This window comes from Lissotriton helveticus, chromosome 2_1, assembly GCF_964261635.1.
Source record: "Lissotriton helveticus chromosome 2_1, aLisHel1.1, whole genome shotgun sequence".
Classification (NCBI taxonomy): domain Eukaryota; kingdom Metazoa; phylum Chordata; class Amphibia; order Caudata; family Salamandridae; genus Lissotriton; species Lissotriton helveticus.
The window spans coordinates 738412569-738428167 of NC_136059.1; the positions used below are offsets into that span (position 1 = coordinate 738412569).

At 43.5% G+C, this 15599-nt stretch overlaps 1 protein-coding gene across 1 annotated transcript in view; it reads right to left on the reverse strand.

Annotated features, from left to right (window-relative positions):
• The window catches only part of LOC144819485 (uncharacterized), a 646675-nt gene that overhangs the window by 592022 nt on the left and 39054 nt on the right, over positions 1-15599 (reverse strand). The gene's annotated exons all lie outside the window — the stretch shown is intronic.

Sequence of the window (15599 nt, forward strand, 5' to 3'; positions counted from 1 at the left end):
AGAGTAGGCTTCAGGCTCAACCAGTGGATTTTCTCCTCCAGCATCTTTCAACTTTTGATATGACGATTTGTCAGGCACATTGTGGCTCTGGAAGGAGTATTTCACTATCACATGACGCTATTAGATTTTAAGGATGCATTCTTCTAAAACCAATGCAGTGCTTGCATTGAAATGCATGAATAACTACTTTACAACAATAAGCCTCTTGCTTGCTCCACCTTCCTCTCGTTCTTTCTTCACACCTCTCCATGCTTGCTCCAAGTTACCCCTGCCCACTACCCACTCTTGTTTGTCCACCCAGCCCCTCCCTCTTCCTCCTCTCCATGGACCTTTTTCGTTTGCACACCACACATCATGGCCCATCCTCTTTCCCCTGTATCTCCTTATTCCCTAGGATTGCAGAGGGTTTTGTGGATGCTGGCTGGGGCGGCTCCTCCGTTGGAGCGGAAGATCGTCACCCCACTTAAAATTTCCCTCAAAGCCCCAGAGATGAAAAACAACATTGTAATTCATTAGCATTTTATTTTTCATACCCCGTCCTGAGCCGAGCACCAGGATGGGGTGGGGAGGAGGGGTCACTGCCAAGTGACAGCAACAGGGAGGAGGGTGGCCCCACTAAAGAAGTGTTTGAAGTGCCCATGTTCTTTTTCCCGGCCGTCTTCGGCGGCCAGCCACGCATGCGCACTTTAAACCTGTCAACCAAGCTGTCTTACTCTAAGTAAGTGCAGGCCTCCAGAGTGCTGTGGAGTGGTGAGTGAGGCGGCTCCCACCAATCCTGGCGCTGCTCACATGCTGCAGTTTCAGTAGAGAAGAGGTCAGGAGTGAGGACGTCGTGTAAGGTAAGTTTTATTTTTATGTATTTTTGTAATACCATTTTCCACACATGCGCCCATCCTCCATCCCTTTAGATGGCAGCCACCACTGGATGCTGGTAAGGCTAATTTTCTATTATAACTCCAGCACTTGAATGTTAGGGGAAAGGGAAACTTTCCCCATAGTAGCCTAGTGGGCTTCTTTAATAATCTTACTCCAATCCTGGACCATTTTGGGGAAAGTTAAACATTTCCAAACTATTTTCAAAACGGGTCGAAAGGGGAATGCGCTTACATATGAAGAGGCCAACTAAGATTCAGAAAAAAGTACTAGCAAACAAATAGGTTTCATATCTCAGACCTATTGGTTTTGCCTAAACTTGTAAAGAAGAGTGTCCAATGCTTTTTATTATATAAGACCACAAGAAGGAGCAAACAAACGGCTTCACTTGAGACGTTTTTAGAAAGCCCTCACTCACCACCTAGTGATGGCATGCTTCATCATCGGGCCCCACCAAAGAGACTGAGTGTCTCTTTGGTGTGCTGCAACGCCAGATTTACTGCGGAGCGGGTTGGTGAGTTCAGGCAGTGTTGTGCAAAGAAAAGTAACTAGTGAGTGGTGGATGGTTAAAAAACAGTCCATTGTGTATCAAAATAACTTTATTTAAATGATCACTAAGGATAGGTTTAAAATTATGGGTTGGAAATTTTGTCCACAATTAGTTGAGTGGTAGTTTCCTAAATATCAGTCGACATGTTTCAGCCACAAAACGGTGTAATTTTACCTGGCATTCATCAGGACTCTGCGTGTGCTAAACCCTGGTGGAATGGACGCACTAAGGCCCACCCTTACCTAGGGGCGTGAAAGTGAAAATTAACAAAAAGGTGAAAGTGCAAAAAAATTAGGAAGGGGAGAATGTCTTCCTAATTACTTCTGGTTTAGGAGGCTTCCAGCTTAAGGGTTTCTGCACCTATAAATGGAAATGACAAGGACATACAGAAAGGACAAAACATACATTCAGTAATGATGCTGAACACTTGTGTACATCGCTAGTGCTCCAGTGCGTGGTTTGAGAGACATTTGTGGTAAAATAACGATATAGTTATCACCACCGTAGTCCCTGGGCTTATAGATGCTAAACAGTGGGTAGTGCTGTGTACTACTCGTGCTATGCAAAAGTATGGTTGATTAAAAGGAAGGTATTTCCCTTGTAGCTATCAAATTAAAATGCAGGCACGATCGTGCTAACAGGTTAAAAATATATCTCACTTTCGTGGTGTTAGGAATTCGCACCATGGGTCTCAGGAGGGGGGTGGGAACGTAATTGGCACACCCTGCGGTTTTACAAAACAAAGGAAGTAAACACACAGTCAGTCGTATAGCGTTAGAGAAATACTTAGCTCGGTAGTGAAATTGTGAACAGATTTTGGTTTCTACTCACGCCCTCGACGCTCGGCACCCGCTGTGTACCTGCATCTACCCTCGACCGGACCCCGAAGATGTGGACACGGGGCCAGGAGAGCATTACATGGAGGTTTTCGGAATGATCGGCTTCTGGGTGGGCGTGGCCGCATTCTGTCGGTGCCCACGTATGGGCCAATCAGGAAGATCCTACGTCATCTGACGTTACAGTCACATGGCCAGGAAGTATCCAGATGCGTGAATGTTGTCTGTTGGTATGGTGACCCTCGGCTTTAACACCGGGGCGGTCGCTTACTTCAATGGACTGGGGGCTTGGTCAAATGCTCCAATCAGAGGCCCGTCATTGCGGAGCCTGGGAGCTTGTGTCCGTACACGATCAGTAAGAGATCACAAAAACCAGTTTAGCGCTAAGGGAAAGCGCAATAATCTATAAGATCTGATTTTAATGGCAGCAAAGAGTTTATTAATGTGCCTGAAACTGGTGTTAGGCTTATCATCCTGAGGGGCAAAATTGTGTGCTTACTTGTGTACTGATAGCCAATGCGCCCTCGTAACAATGGTGGTGGGTCTCACATGGCAAAATAGGAACACAGGGAGGGGGGGAGTTAAGGGGAACGGTTCGTAAGGGACAGAGTGAGGCTCATTGTGCTAAGCTGTTCAACAATTACAGGGGTGCCTGCCTGACAAAGGTCTAATTGTATTCATTTGATCACAGAGTTCCATGGAATATCGTCATTTAATCCAAGTAGGTGGGTCCCAAGCCTATAAACCCACCGCTGTTCTTTTTCAAAAAGGCGGTGATTGATGTTATTGCCACTACTCACATGTTCAATAACTGTCCATTGCATGTCATTTGTTGTATGGTTGAGTTCGAGAACGTGTCTGCTCATTTTAGTTGTGACTTTCTTACATCTGGTGTGGAGCGCGAACGGAGCAGGAGCAGGAGCAGGAGCAGGAGCAGGAGTGGGAGGTTAAGCCTTGGCGATATAATCGAAGGATCTCCCGCCCACCCGCCCGCCGGCCCAATGGGCCCCTGCAATGCGCACAGCAAGCAGTCAGCCCGAGCAGTAGTGCTACAGAGGTCACCGTTGCTGAGATTAACACTCAACGGGCACCCGCAGTGCGATTTGAACCGTAGCCGGTAGCCTAATCGAGGCAACAACCTGTAATCTGCCGATAACTTCCAAGGTGAGACCGAGTACTCGGGTCCCAACAGAGTGGATTACAGAGCAACGGCGGCCCCAGCGGAAAATATCAGTAAAAGGTCTGCCGTTAGCCGTCGACCAGCAGTGCGGAGGAGACCAATGAGCAGACTGAGGCGGACCGGAGAGGGAGGAGAGGACTAGAGATGTCAGTGGAGCACCAGTATTGGAGTAGTTTGAGTGGCTTGAGAAATCGGTGAGGAGCCCCGGGAACTGGTAGACTCTGAGGAACGAGACGGCCAGCTTGAGTGGAGGCATCCAGCAGTGGGACGGTGAGAGGGGAGCCCGGGCTCGGGGAAGGGGGTGGTGGTGATTTGAGCGGTCAGTGCTGCCTTTCCCCGCCCCAGTGACCCCCCTAAAGTGCCCTGCGCCTCCAAAAGAGAGTCTAAACAGCCATTTGTCTTGTGCCTAGAGGGACCTTGCCGCCTCCTTACAGCCCATACTACGTTAGGTAACACGTGGGGTAGCCTAAATACGTGGGGTAGCCAAAAAATATTTACCACCTCGGGAAGGTGGAATAAACTGTTGCCCCAGAATAAGGATATGGCCTTCAAGAAGTTGAGGTCGCGAACCATTTTTATGAAACGAATGGGAACGGAAGAGGCAATTAGGAAGTCCTCCAATAAAGCGGTGAAAAGTGGACGGATATTAAGGACTCCTGCAATAACTAATTATTTTTCCACATCTACCATCAAAGACCAAATAGAAAATAAACTGCAAAATGAAGGAACAAAACCGGAGCTGAAGGAGGGTGGAAAAGACATATCGGGTGCTTTACAGGATCAATTAGGTGAACGAAATTTAACTAACCCTTTATTTGACCCTAAACAAACTACCAGTCCATCACTCATAGAGGAGTCCCCCCTGGAATCAGACTTATCCGGCCTAATTACCCTGAGTCTATTAAATATCCAATGTAGCGCTGATTGTAACAACTTATGTCCAGAAACAATCGACAAGGAGGACGAAAAGAAGCTTGAACCGCAAATAAGGGTAGAGGATATACTTACTAGCACACTACAAAAGTCCCCAGATCAAGAAGATGACCTTGAATATTCACCAGACCTTTACATGTTTAAATCCTCCAGCTTAAATAATTACAACACTCCAGTATCCAAATCTCTTTTTACCTTGCAAAGAATATTAGAATCTGTACTCTCACTCTTAGGCCATATACTAGAGAACTCAGATCAAACTCTTGATGTCCAAATAGGAATACTAACATTTCTAGTAGAAGAAAAAAGAAAAAAAGATCACCCTGAGTCAACAAAAATACAAGAAACACCAGTAAACTCTCAAGAGGCAATAAGTAATAACAACATTATTAACATGCTGCAAGTTCAGGGAAAAAGTGACATTGGTACTCAAACGAAAGGAAGATCAAATAAGGGAACTCAGAATAACTGTCAGGAACCTACTATATATTCTCTAAAGAAACTCTTCAGCGAAGATTCAATTAATACCATTAACCAATATCCTATTTTTACTAACACCAAAAATAAAACAATAACGATCAATTTAGTGATTGATCAAGGAAAGAAGACAAATATCATCCTCGATGGTGAACAAGCGGGGGACACACAAAAAATCAAGAAGAACCAAGAAGGAACTGGAAAAAAAAGAGGAAAACCGCAGCGAAGAATCACAAAAAAGAAAGCACGCAGACTCAAATTCCAAAAAGCAATAATCCCTTCTACACTCCAGCAAGAGTATAAAAAAACTACGAAAACACCGATTCCGGTAAAGGGAAAAAATCAAAACGTGGGAGTAAATGTAGACAATAAAATTTCTAGAGAAAACACCAATTTAAACCCAAGAGCCGAAGAATTTTACCTCAATCCATTAACTATAGGGTTAAGGGAGCGTGGTATAGAACCAGAAGATCATGATAAAATAACCCCATTCAGGGAAGAAACATTGTCAAAATATCTACAAATAACAGAGCTTTTTCCCACGGATAGTATCCCACTAAATCGGGGTAGGATAGTCAATCTTCTCCAACGTATAACTTCGCTACAAACCTTAACAAGTAAAGAGATCGATTTAGTAATATTCCCTGATAAAGAAAACATCAAAACAGCGGTGGTAACATTTTGGTCACCAGTGATACCAGGGATTGTTCTAAGAGAACAGGAGACCTTGCATAAATGTGGCTACGATTTGGTCCCAACACAGGAAACCATACTCAACCATCCGAATAAATTGTTTATAGGATCTCTATGGGAGAACCCCCAAATTCAAAATAAAACTATCTACAGTATAGAAGACTCAGTAACAAATTTAAAATCAAATCAAAATGTAAGAATCTTAGTAAAGAACGGAGAAAGGGAAGTTTGGAGCCATGTTGCAGAAGCAAAGGAAGCCGCAAAAACGTTCCAGACATGGGCATGGATCTCAGAGTCACTGAACGGTAGGAAAAATGCAAAGAATCCGATACATTCCGTTTAGCAATGGCCTTTCGATAACATCTTGGAACATGGCAGGGAAAACCACAGACAAAATGATGGAAGCTATAAAAAATGGACCGGACATATTGGCATTACAGGAAACCTGGTCAATAAAAACTTTTAACCAGGACGGATATTTTGTTTATGATATCCCCGCACAGGAGACTAAACGGGGACACGCTAGAGGAGGGATAGCTATCCTATTAAGGGAAGAATATCGCTGTACTCAAGAGATTGTTGATACCAAGTCTAAGCAATTCCAGTGTATAAAGATCAGGTTGGAGACTCACTCCTCAGACCCTCAAAAAAGTCTATTACTCTTCAATGTATATGTCCCTCCAGGACCAAAGAACGATGTCCAATTTGCGGAAACCTTCGATGCCATTCAGCAAATAATCGAAGCACAATCTTATCCGCCATACTTAATTATGGGTGACTTCAACGGTAAAATATCAAATACCGAAATCTCCAACTGGGCAAACTGGTACAAAGATGAAGTTCTAGAAATACCGGTGCCGACGTTCCCGACTAGAAGTAGGGCTGATAAAAGGGGGAAAATGCTATTAGCGTCACTTCCAACACTAAACGGAATTATACTAAACGGGAATGTGGAGGGTGATATCCCTGCATCCTACACCAGACGAGGAAATAAAACCCTCTCAATCCTAGATTATATAATCTGTAGTATGGAGTCGTTTGAGTCCGTTTCAAATCTTCGCACCTATTTCATTGAAGAGAGTGACCATGCAATCCTGCTATTACATATGCAATGGAAAATAAGCATCTGCTCACCTAGTCATATCATGTATAAACAAAGTACAGTCGAGGCACAAATAAATCAAAGGTGGATCTACTGGAACTCAAATATGTTAGACAAAATAACTACCTTAATTGACACAAATCACCTTTTATCCAAAGAATATTCCGCTGACCTGATAACAAATTTTGAATCCATTATTGAGAAACTAAAACAAGTCTTTCAAAATAAATTGCAACAAGTTCCACCAGTAATGAATAAAAACAAAAACAAAAACTAAATTTTGAATTCAGCAACTGCAAAAAGACTAAACAAACTTATTAGAGCACAATATGTGGACCGTACAATCTTAAGACAGGCAGAAATTAACAAACTAAAAAATCAACTAAAGCGAGAAAAGTTTCGCTTAAAAAGAATAAAGCAGGACAAAAATTGGGTCGACCTTCAAATTGCGGCAAAACAGCGCAACCAACGATCATACTGGTCACTAATTGCAAAGGAAACTGGAACAAAAAAAGCCCTGCATTCCATCCCAGTCCCGCCTCAAGAATGGGAAATTTACCTGACAGCCTTATACAGAGCAAACATGAGTAATGAAGAGGCCAAAAATGCTGGGAATAATAGTGAACAAAACAACGTACCGATTGGAACCACCTCCCCGTTTTCGATAGAAATGCACATTCGAAAGGCGAGATCCACAGGAGCCTCCGGCCCAGACCAAATCCCCATCAAGGTCCTACAAGCAGATCCTAAGGGTTGGAGTAGGATGCTCTCTCCCCTCTTTAATTTCATCTTTAAAACAGGAGTAGTGCCAAAATCCTGGAAGGGGAGCATCATAATACCGATCTTCTAAAAAGGATCAAGACATCAGGCTGGTAACTAACGTCAAATAGCATTACAAGATGCCACTGGGAAAATCTTCGCAGCTGAAGTATTAGACCAACTTAAAAATTGGGCATTTTCTCAGGACTTAATTCCCATATATCAGGCTGGCTTCAGGCCAAAGCACTCGGTTACTGATAACATCGCAATATTACAAACAATCCTCGACAAATACGTTGTGGGAAAATCTCAACCGGTATACGCAGCATTCATCGATTTTTCTACCGCATTTGATCGAGTTGATAGACCAACTCTCTGGAAAAAACTGAGGAAGCTAAGAATCCCTGAACAATTATTACAAATCATAATTACATTGGATTCGCACACGTGGTGTCAAGTGCAAATGGGGAGTGAAAAAAGCCTGACCAAAAAAATTCCAACAGCAAACGGACTCAAGCAGGGGTGTCTTCTAGCCCCTTTGTTATTCTCATTATATCTTAGTGATGTGCCTCAACACCTGCAACAAGTGCCAAGTCTGCCTCCAAAGATCGCTGCCCAAAACATTCACACCCTCTTATATGCAGACGATATTGTAGTCTTAGACCTTACCCCCTTCGGCCTACAAAGAACTCTAGACACTTTGAACAAATATACTCAAGAAAACTTTTACATCCCGAATCTCACTAAAACAAAAATAGTTTCCTTTTCAGGGAGAAAAAGAAGCACTAAATGTTGTGGGAGACTCGGCGTTGGAATCATAGAAGAGATTGAGGAATATACTTACCTGGGCAGGATTTTTACTAAGACATTAAAAAATAATTCACAGGTTAATAACCTGACTAGGAAATCCGAGGTGCATGCCGGAGCCCTTCAAAGACTATATGTAGCATCAGGAAACAGACATTTCTCATCCCTCCTTAAAGTATATAGCTCAAAGATACCTCCAGTTTTATCGTTTGCCTTGGAATATATTCCAATAAAACAGTGGTCATTCCTAGACCAAAAAGAAGGGAAGATATTGAGGAAAATGTTGAGGGTATCACAATCTATTCCGGTGCAAGCTCTTCGCCTCGTAATTTCTATCACGAGTTCCTTTTCAAGAGCCAACGCAAATGTTATCAGATGGGCATATAACCTACTGCATGCAAAGGATGGCACTCTCCGTTCATTACTTAAAACTGAGACCTTCGACTGCGATGCTTCGAAACAAGTATTCTATAGCAACATGACCACCGCATTTAAACTAGCCGAGATTAATGTTAATCTGTTGCTCACATGGACTCCATCACAACTGAAACTCTTTTTAAAATGTTTTACCCCTAGGCTCAGTTATGATCTTGATTTCTCACATTGTGCCAAATTGATCCTGTATAAAAGCTTCGCGGAAACAATTGCACCTAAGCAAGTGCAACAATACATAGACTTTGATCTTTCGCATGGCGCTAGGAGAACAATCATCCTGCTACGGCTCGGCATTTTACCAGTGCTAACTATAACATCAAGAGGGCACTTAAATGGTTCTTCCTTATGTAATCTTTGCCACGGTGGGGAGCAGGATGTGGAACATCTTCTTTTCATATGCCCTAATCCAAAAGTAGTGGCAGCCAGGACAAAATATTTGTATCCTATATACATTAACTGCCGTATCACCACTGTAAAGGACTTGATCATAGTATGTAAATCTCCACCCAATGAACTGGTTTGTTATAATTTTTATAAATTTTTAAAATCCTTTTTAGCTTTGTATTAATATGAAATTTAATAGTATTTGTAACTGATTTTATCGAACAAAATTTGTGGTCCTCAGTAGAGTACCAAAACAAATAAATATAACTTGAAACTTGAAACTACATCTGATGTTTGATCGGTGTTCACAGATTCTCTGTTTTACCCTTCTACTGGTCATGCCTACATAGCGCAATTTACAGGGGCACGTGATAAGATAGATCACGTTTTGCGTGTTGCAATTGGTATGATCTTTCTGTATCCAAGTTTTGCCAGGCTTGAGTTCTAACGTTTTTGAGTGTACCGTGAGGTGGCAGATGCTACAGTTAGAGCATGAGTAATGGCCGACCACTTTTGGTAGGCCCCAGATGTCTGTAACTGATCTTGGTGTCTCTGTGGTTTTTTGTTTTGGTCGTGTGTGGACCAGGGCATCCTTCAGACTACGTCCTTTCTTAAAGGAAAAAAGCGGTTTCTCCCAAGTTTTGTTTGTATTGGACAATATTCTCCAGTTCTTGTTTATTGATTTCTTCACAATGTTTGAAAGTGTGCTATGTGTGGTTACACGTGTCAGTAGGATGTCTTTTGTGTTACTGACCCTGTCCTCAAGGAGCACTTCCCTCGGCTGGTTACGGGCTCTTTTATAGCCCTTGCTCAGGATTGCATGTGGGTAACCTTTCGCCTTAAGCTTTGATGATAGATCTGCAGATTGGATTTTGAAATCCTGTAATTCAGAACAGTTCCGTCTTAGTCGTAAATATTCGCCGTAGGGGAGGTTTTCTTTTAGAGGGCGAGGGTGAAAACTGGTGTACTCTAGGAGGTTGTTTTTAGCCGTAGGCTTATGGTATGTCTTGGTGGTGAACCTTGTTCCGGTGACTTGGATTGTTACATCCAAAAAGGTTGCCTCAGTTTTGCTGGTGGCATGTGTAAATCTTAGGTTGTGATCCAGGGTATTGACCCAGGTAAGAAAATCCTGTAGCTGTTCATCGCCGCCGGTCCAAATGACCAGGACGTCGTCAATATAGCGCTTCCAAACTTGGATGGACGTGGAGAAAGGGCTATCTGGTTGCAGGATGTATTTCTCTTCAAAGTCTGCCACATAAAGGCCTGCCACACTGGGGGCAAATGTGCTGCCCATTGAGGTCCCAGTGCATTGAAGGAAAAGGTTGCCTTTACAAGAAAAGAAGTTCTCTTTGAGCGCCAAAGTTGCACACTCCAAGATGAATTTTTTTGAAGCCTGGTAGTTCCAAATAACAGAGTCTAGAGCCGCCCCCGGGACCTTGATGGTGTCGTCCTGGGGGATGCTCGTATAAAGGCTCTCGATGTCTAGCGTGACTAGTGTTACTGTATTTTCAGTAAAACTGAGGTCCTGGAGTAACTGAAGGAGGCTCTTGGTATCCTTAAGATAGGTTGGGGTGCTCTGGACTATCGGCTTTAAGTAATAGTCACAAAAGCGCGATAATGGCTCCAATAAAGAGCCAATCCCTGACACGATCGGACGTCCAGGTGGGGGCATCCGTTTTTTGTGGGTTTTAGGCAGTGTGTAAAAACAGGGTGTTATACTCTCATTAGTACTGAGAAAATCCGCTTCATTTTTTGAGATTAGCCCGTCTTATTCTGCTCTCTTAACCCGTTCCGAAATCCGTGTTCTCAGATCCTCTGCAGGGTCTAGCGTCAGAGGTTTGTAATTTTTCTTGTCATCCAGGAGTACTTGGCATGCCTTGTCATAGTCAACAGTATTCTGTATGACAAGGCCACCGCCTTTGTCCGCTGGCTTGATCGTAATGCTCTGGTCGTTTTGCAAAGCCTGTAGTGCATGGTATTCTGCAGTACTGAAATTGTTATAAGTTGTTGGGTTTTGGCAGGTTTCAAGGTCCAAAAACACTGCCTGTTCAAAAGCAGTGATAGCAGCCGGCACTGTGTGCGGCGGAGGGTTAAACGTAGAGCTCAGTCTGAGGCTGGTGTCCCCATTACGAGAGGCTTCATTAGGGTCTTCTTTGCCCTCAAAGAAAGCTTTAAGTTTCAGCTTCCTAAAGAAAGCAGCGAGCTCGCAATGGAGCCTGAACTTCGAAACAAGTATTCTATAGCAACATGACCACCGCATTTAAACTAGCCGAGATTAATGTTAATCTGTTGCTCACATGGACTCCATCACAACTGAAACTCTTTTTAAAATGTTTTACCCCTAGGCTCAGTTATGATCTTGATTTCTCACATTGTGCCAAATTGATCCTGTACAAAAGCTTCGCGGAAACAATTGCACCTAAGCAAGTGCAACAATACATAGACTTTAATCTTTCGCGTGGCGCTAGGAGAACAATCATCCTGCTACGGCTCGGCATTTTACCAGTGCTAACTATAACATCAAGATGGCACTTAAATGGTTCTTCCTTATGTAATCTTTGCCACGGTGGGGAGCAGGATGTGGAACATCTTCTTTTCATATGCTCTAATCCAAAAGTAGTGGCAGCCAGGACAAAATATTTGTATCCTATATACATTAACTGCCGTATCACCACTGTAAAGGACTTGATCATAGTATGTAAATCTCCACCCAATGAACTGGTTTGTTATAATTTTTATACATTTTTAAAATCCTTTTTAGCTTTGTATTAATATGAAATGTAATAGTATTTGTAACTGATTTTATCGAACAAAATTTGTGGTCCTCAGTAGAGTACCAAAACAAATAAATAAAACTTGAAACTTGAAACTACATCTGATGTTTGATCGGTGTTCACAGATTCTCTGTTTTACCCTTCTACTGGTCATGCCTACATAGCGCAATTTGCAGGGGCACGTGATGAGATAGATCACGTTTTGCGTGTTGCAATTGGTATGATCTTTCTGTATCCATGTTTTGCCAGGCTCGAGTTCTAACGTTTTTGAGTGTACCATGAGGTGGCAGACGCTACAGTTAGAGCATGGGTAATGGCCGACCACTTTTGGTAGGCCCCAGATGTCCGTGACTGATCTTGGTGTCTCTGTGTTTTTTTGTTTTGGTCGTGTGTGGACCAGGGCATCCTTCAGACTACGTCCTTTCTTAAAGGAAAAAAGCGGTTTCTCGCAAGTTTTGTTTGTACTGGACAATATTCTCCAGTTCTTGTTTATTGATTTCTTCACAATGTTTGAAAGTGTGCTATGTGTGGTTACACATGTCAGTGGGATGTCTTTTGTGTTACTGACCCTGTCCTCAAGGAGCACTTCCCTCTGCTGGGTACGGGCTCTTTTATATCCCTTGCTCAGGATTGCATGTTGGTAACCTCTCGCCTTAAGCTTTGATGATAGATCTGCAGATTGGATTTTGAAATCCTGTAATTCAGAACAGTTCCGTCTTAGCCGTAAATATTGGCCGTAGGGGAGGTTTTCTTTTAGAGGGTGAGGGTGAAAACTGGTGTACTCTAGGAGGTTGTTTTTAGCAGTAGGCTTATGGTATGTCTTGGTGGTGAACCTTGTTCCGGTGACTTGGATTGTTACATCCAAAAAGGTTGCCTCAGTTTTGCTGGTGGCATGTGTAAATCTTGGGTTGTGATCCAGGGTATTGACCCAGGTAAGAAAAGCCTGCAGGTGTTCATCGCCGCCGGTCCAAATGACCAGGACGTCGTCAATATAGCGCTTCCAAACTTGGATGGACGTGGAGAAAGGGCTATCTGGTTGCAGGATGTATTTCTCTTCAAAGTCTGCCACATAAAGGCCTGCCACACTGGGGGCAAATGTGCTGCCCATTGAGGTCCCAGTGCATTGAAGGAAAAGGTTGCCTTTACAAGAAAAGAAGTTCTCTTTGAGCGCCAAAGTTGCACACTCCAAGATGAATTTTTTTGAAGCCTGGTAGTTCCAAATAACAGAGTCTAGAGCCGCCCCCGGGACCTTGATGATGTCGTCCTGGGGGATGCTCGTATAAAGGCTCTCGATGTCTAGCGTGACTAGTGTTACTGTATTTTCAGTAAAACTGAGGTCCTGGAGTAACTGAAGGAGGCTCTTGGTATCCTTAAGATAGGTTGGGGTGCTCTGGACTATCGGCTTTAAGTAATAGTCACAAAAGCGCGATAATGGCTCCAATAAAGAGCCAATCCCTGACACGATCGGACGTCCAGGTGGGGGCATCCGTTTTTTGTGGGTTTTAGGCAGTGTGTAAAAACAGGGTGTTATACTCTCATTAGTACTGAGAAAATCCGCTTCATTTTTTGAGATTAGCCCGTCTTCTTCTGCTCTCTTAACCAGTTCCGAAATCCGTGTTCTCAGATCCTCTGCAGGGTCTAGCGTCAGAGGTTTGTAATTTTTCTTGTCATCCAGGAGTACTTGGCATGCCTTGTCATAGTCAACAGTATTCTGTATGACAAGGCCACCGCCTTTGTCCGCTGGCTTGATCGTAATGCTCTGGTCGTTTTGCAAAGCCTGTAGTGCATGGTATTCTGCAGTACTGAAATTGTTATAAGTTGTTGGGTTTTGGCAGGTTTCAAGGTCCAATAACACTGCCTGTTCAAAAGCAGTGATAGCAGCCGGCACTGTGTGCGGCGGAGGGTTAAACGTAGAGCTCAGTCTGAGGCTGGTGTCCCCATTATGAGAGGCTTCATTAGGGTCTTCTTTGCCCTCAAAGAAAGCTTTAAGTTTCAGGTTCCTAAAGAAAGCAGCGAGCTTGCAATGGAGCCTGAACTTCTCAGAACTAATGAGAGTACAACACCCTATTTTTACACACTGCCTGAAACCCACAAAAATCGGATGCCCCCACCTGGACGTCCGATCGTGTCAGGGATTGGCTCTTTATTGGAGCCATTATCGTGCTTTTGTGACTATTACTTAAAGCCGATAGTCCAGAGCACCCCAACCTATCTTAAGGATACCGAGAGCCTCCTTCAGTTACTCCAGGACCTCAGTTTTACTAAAAATACAGTAACACTAGTCACGCTAGACATCGAGAGCCTTTATACGAGCATCCCCCAGGACAACACCATCAAGGTCCTGGGGGCGGCTCTAGACTCTGTTATTTGGAACTACCAGGCTTCAAAAAAATTCATCTTGGAGTGTGCAACTTTGGCGCTCAAAGAGAACTTCTTTTCTCATAAAGGCAACCTTTTCCTTCAATGCACTGGGACCTCAATGGGCAGCACATTTGCCCCCAGTGTGGCAGGCCTTTATGTGGCAGACTTTGAAGAGAAATACATCCTGCAACCAGATAGCCCTTTCTCCACGTCCATCCAAGTTTGGAAGCGCTATATTGACGACGTCCTGGTCATTTGGACCGGCGGCGATGAACAGCTACAGGATTTTCTTACCTGGGTCAATACCCTGGATCACAACCTAAGATTTACACATGCCACCAGCAAAACTGAGGCAACCTTTTTGGATGTAACAATCCAAGTCACCGGAACAAGGTTCACCACCAAGACATACCATAAGCCTACGGCTAAAAACAACCTCCTAGAGTACACCAGTTTTCACCCTCGCCCTCTAAAAGAAAACCTCCCCTACGGCCAATATTTACGGCTAAGACGGAACTGTTCTGAATTACAGGATTTCAAAATCCAATCTGCAGATCTATCATCAAAGCTTAAGGCGAGAGGTTACCCACATGCAATCCAGAGCAAGGGCTATAAAAGAGCCCGTAACCAGCCGAGGGAAGTGCTCCTTGAGGACAGGGTCAGTAACACAAAAGACATCCTACTGACACGTGTAACCACACATAGCACACTTTCAAACATTGTGAAGAAATCAATAAACAAGAACTGGAGAATATTGTCCAGTACAAACAAAACTTGGGAGAAACCGCTTTTTTCCTTTAAGAAAGGACGTAGTCTGAAGGATGCCCTGGTCCACACACGACCAAAACAAAAAACCACAGAGACACCAAGATCAGTTACAAACATCTGGGGCCTACCAAAAGTGGTCGGCCATTACTCATGCTCTAACTGTAGCGTCTGCCACCTCACGGTACACTCAAAAACGTTAGAACTCAAGCCTGGCAAAACTTGTTTACAGAAAGATCATACCAATTGCAACACGCAAAACGTGATCTATCTTATCACGTGCCCTGTAAATTGCGCTATGTAGGCATGACCAGTAGAAGGGTAAAACAGAGAATCTGTGAACAGCGATCAAACATCAGATGTAAGAAAGTCACAACTAAAATGAGCAGACACTTTCTCGAACTCAACCATACAACAAATGACATGCAATGGACCGTTATTGAACATGTGAGTAGTGGCAATAATATCAATCACCGCCTTTTTGAAAAAGAACAGCGGTGGGTTTATAGGCTTGGGACCCACCTACTTGGATTAAATGACGATATTCCATGGAACTCTGTGATCAAATGAATACAATTAGACCTTTGTCAGGCAGGCACCCCTGTAATTGTTGAACAGCTTAGCACAATGAGCCTCACTCTGTCCCTTACGAACCATTCCCCTTAACTCC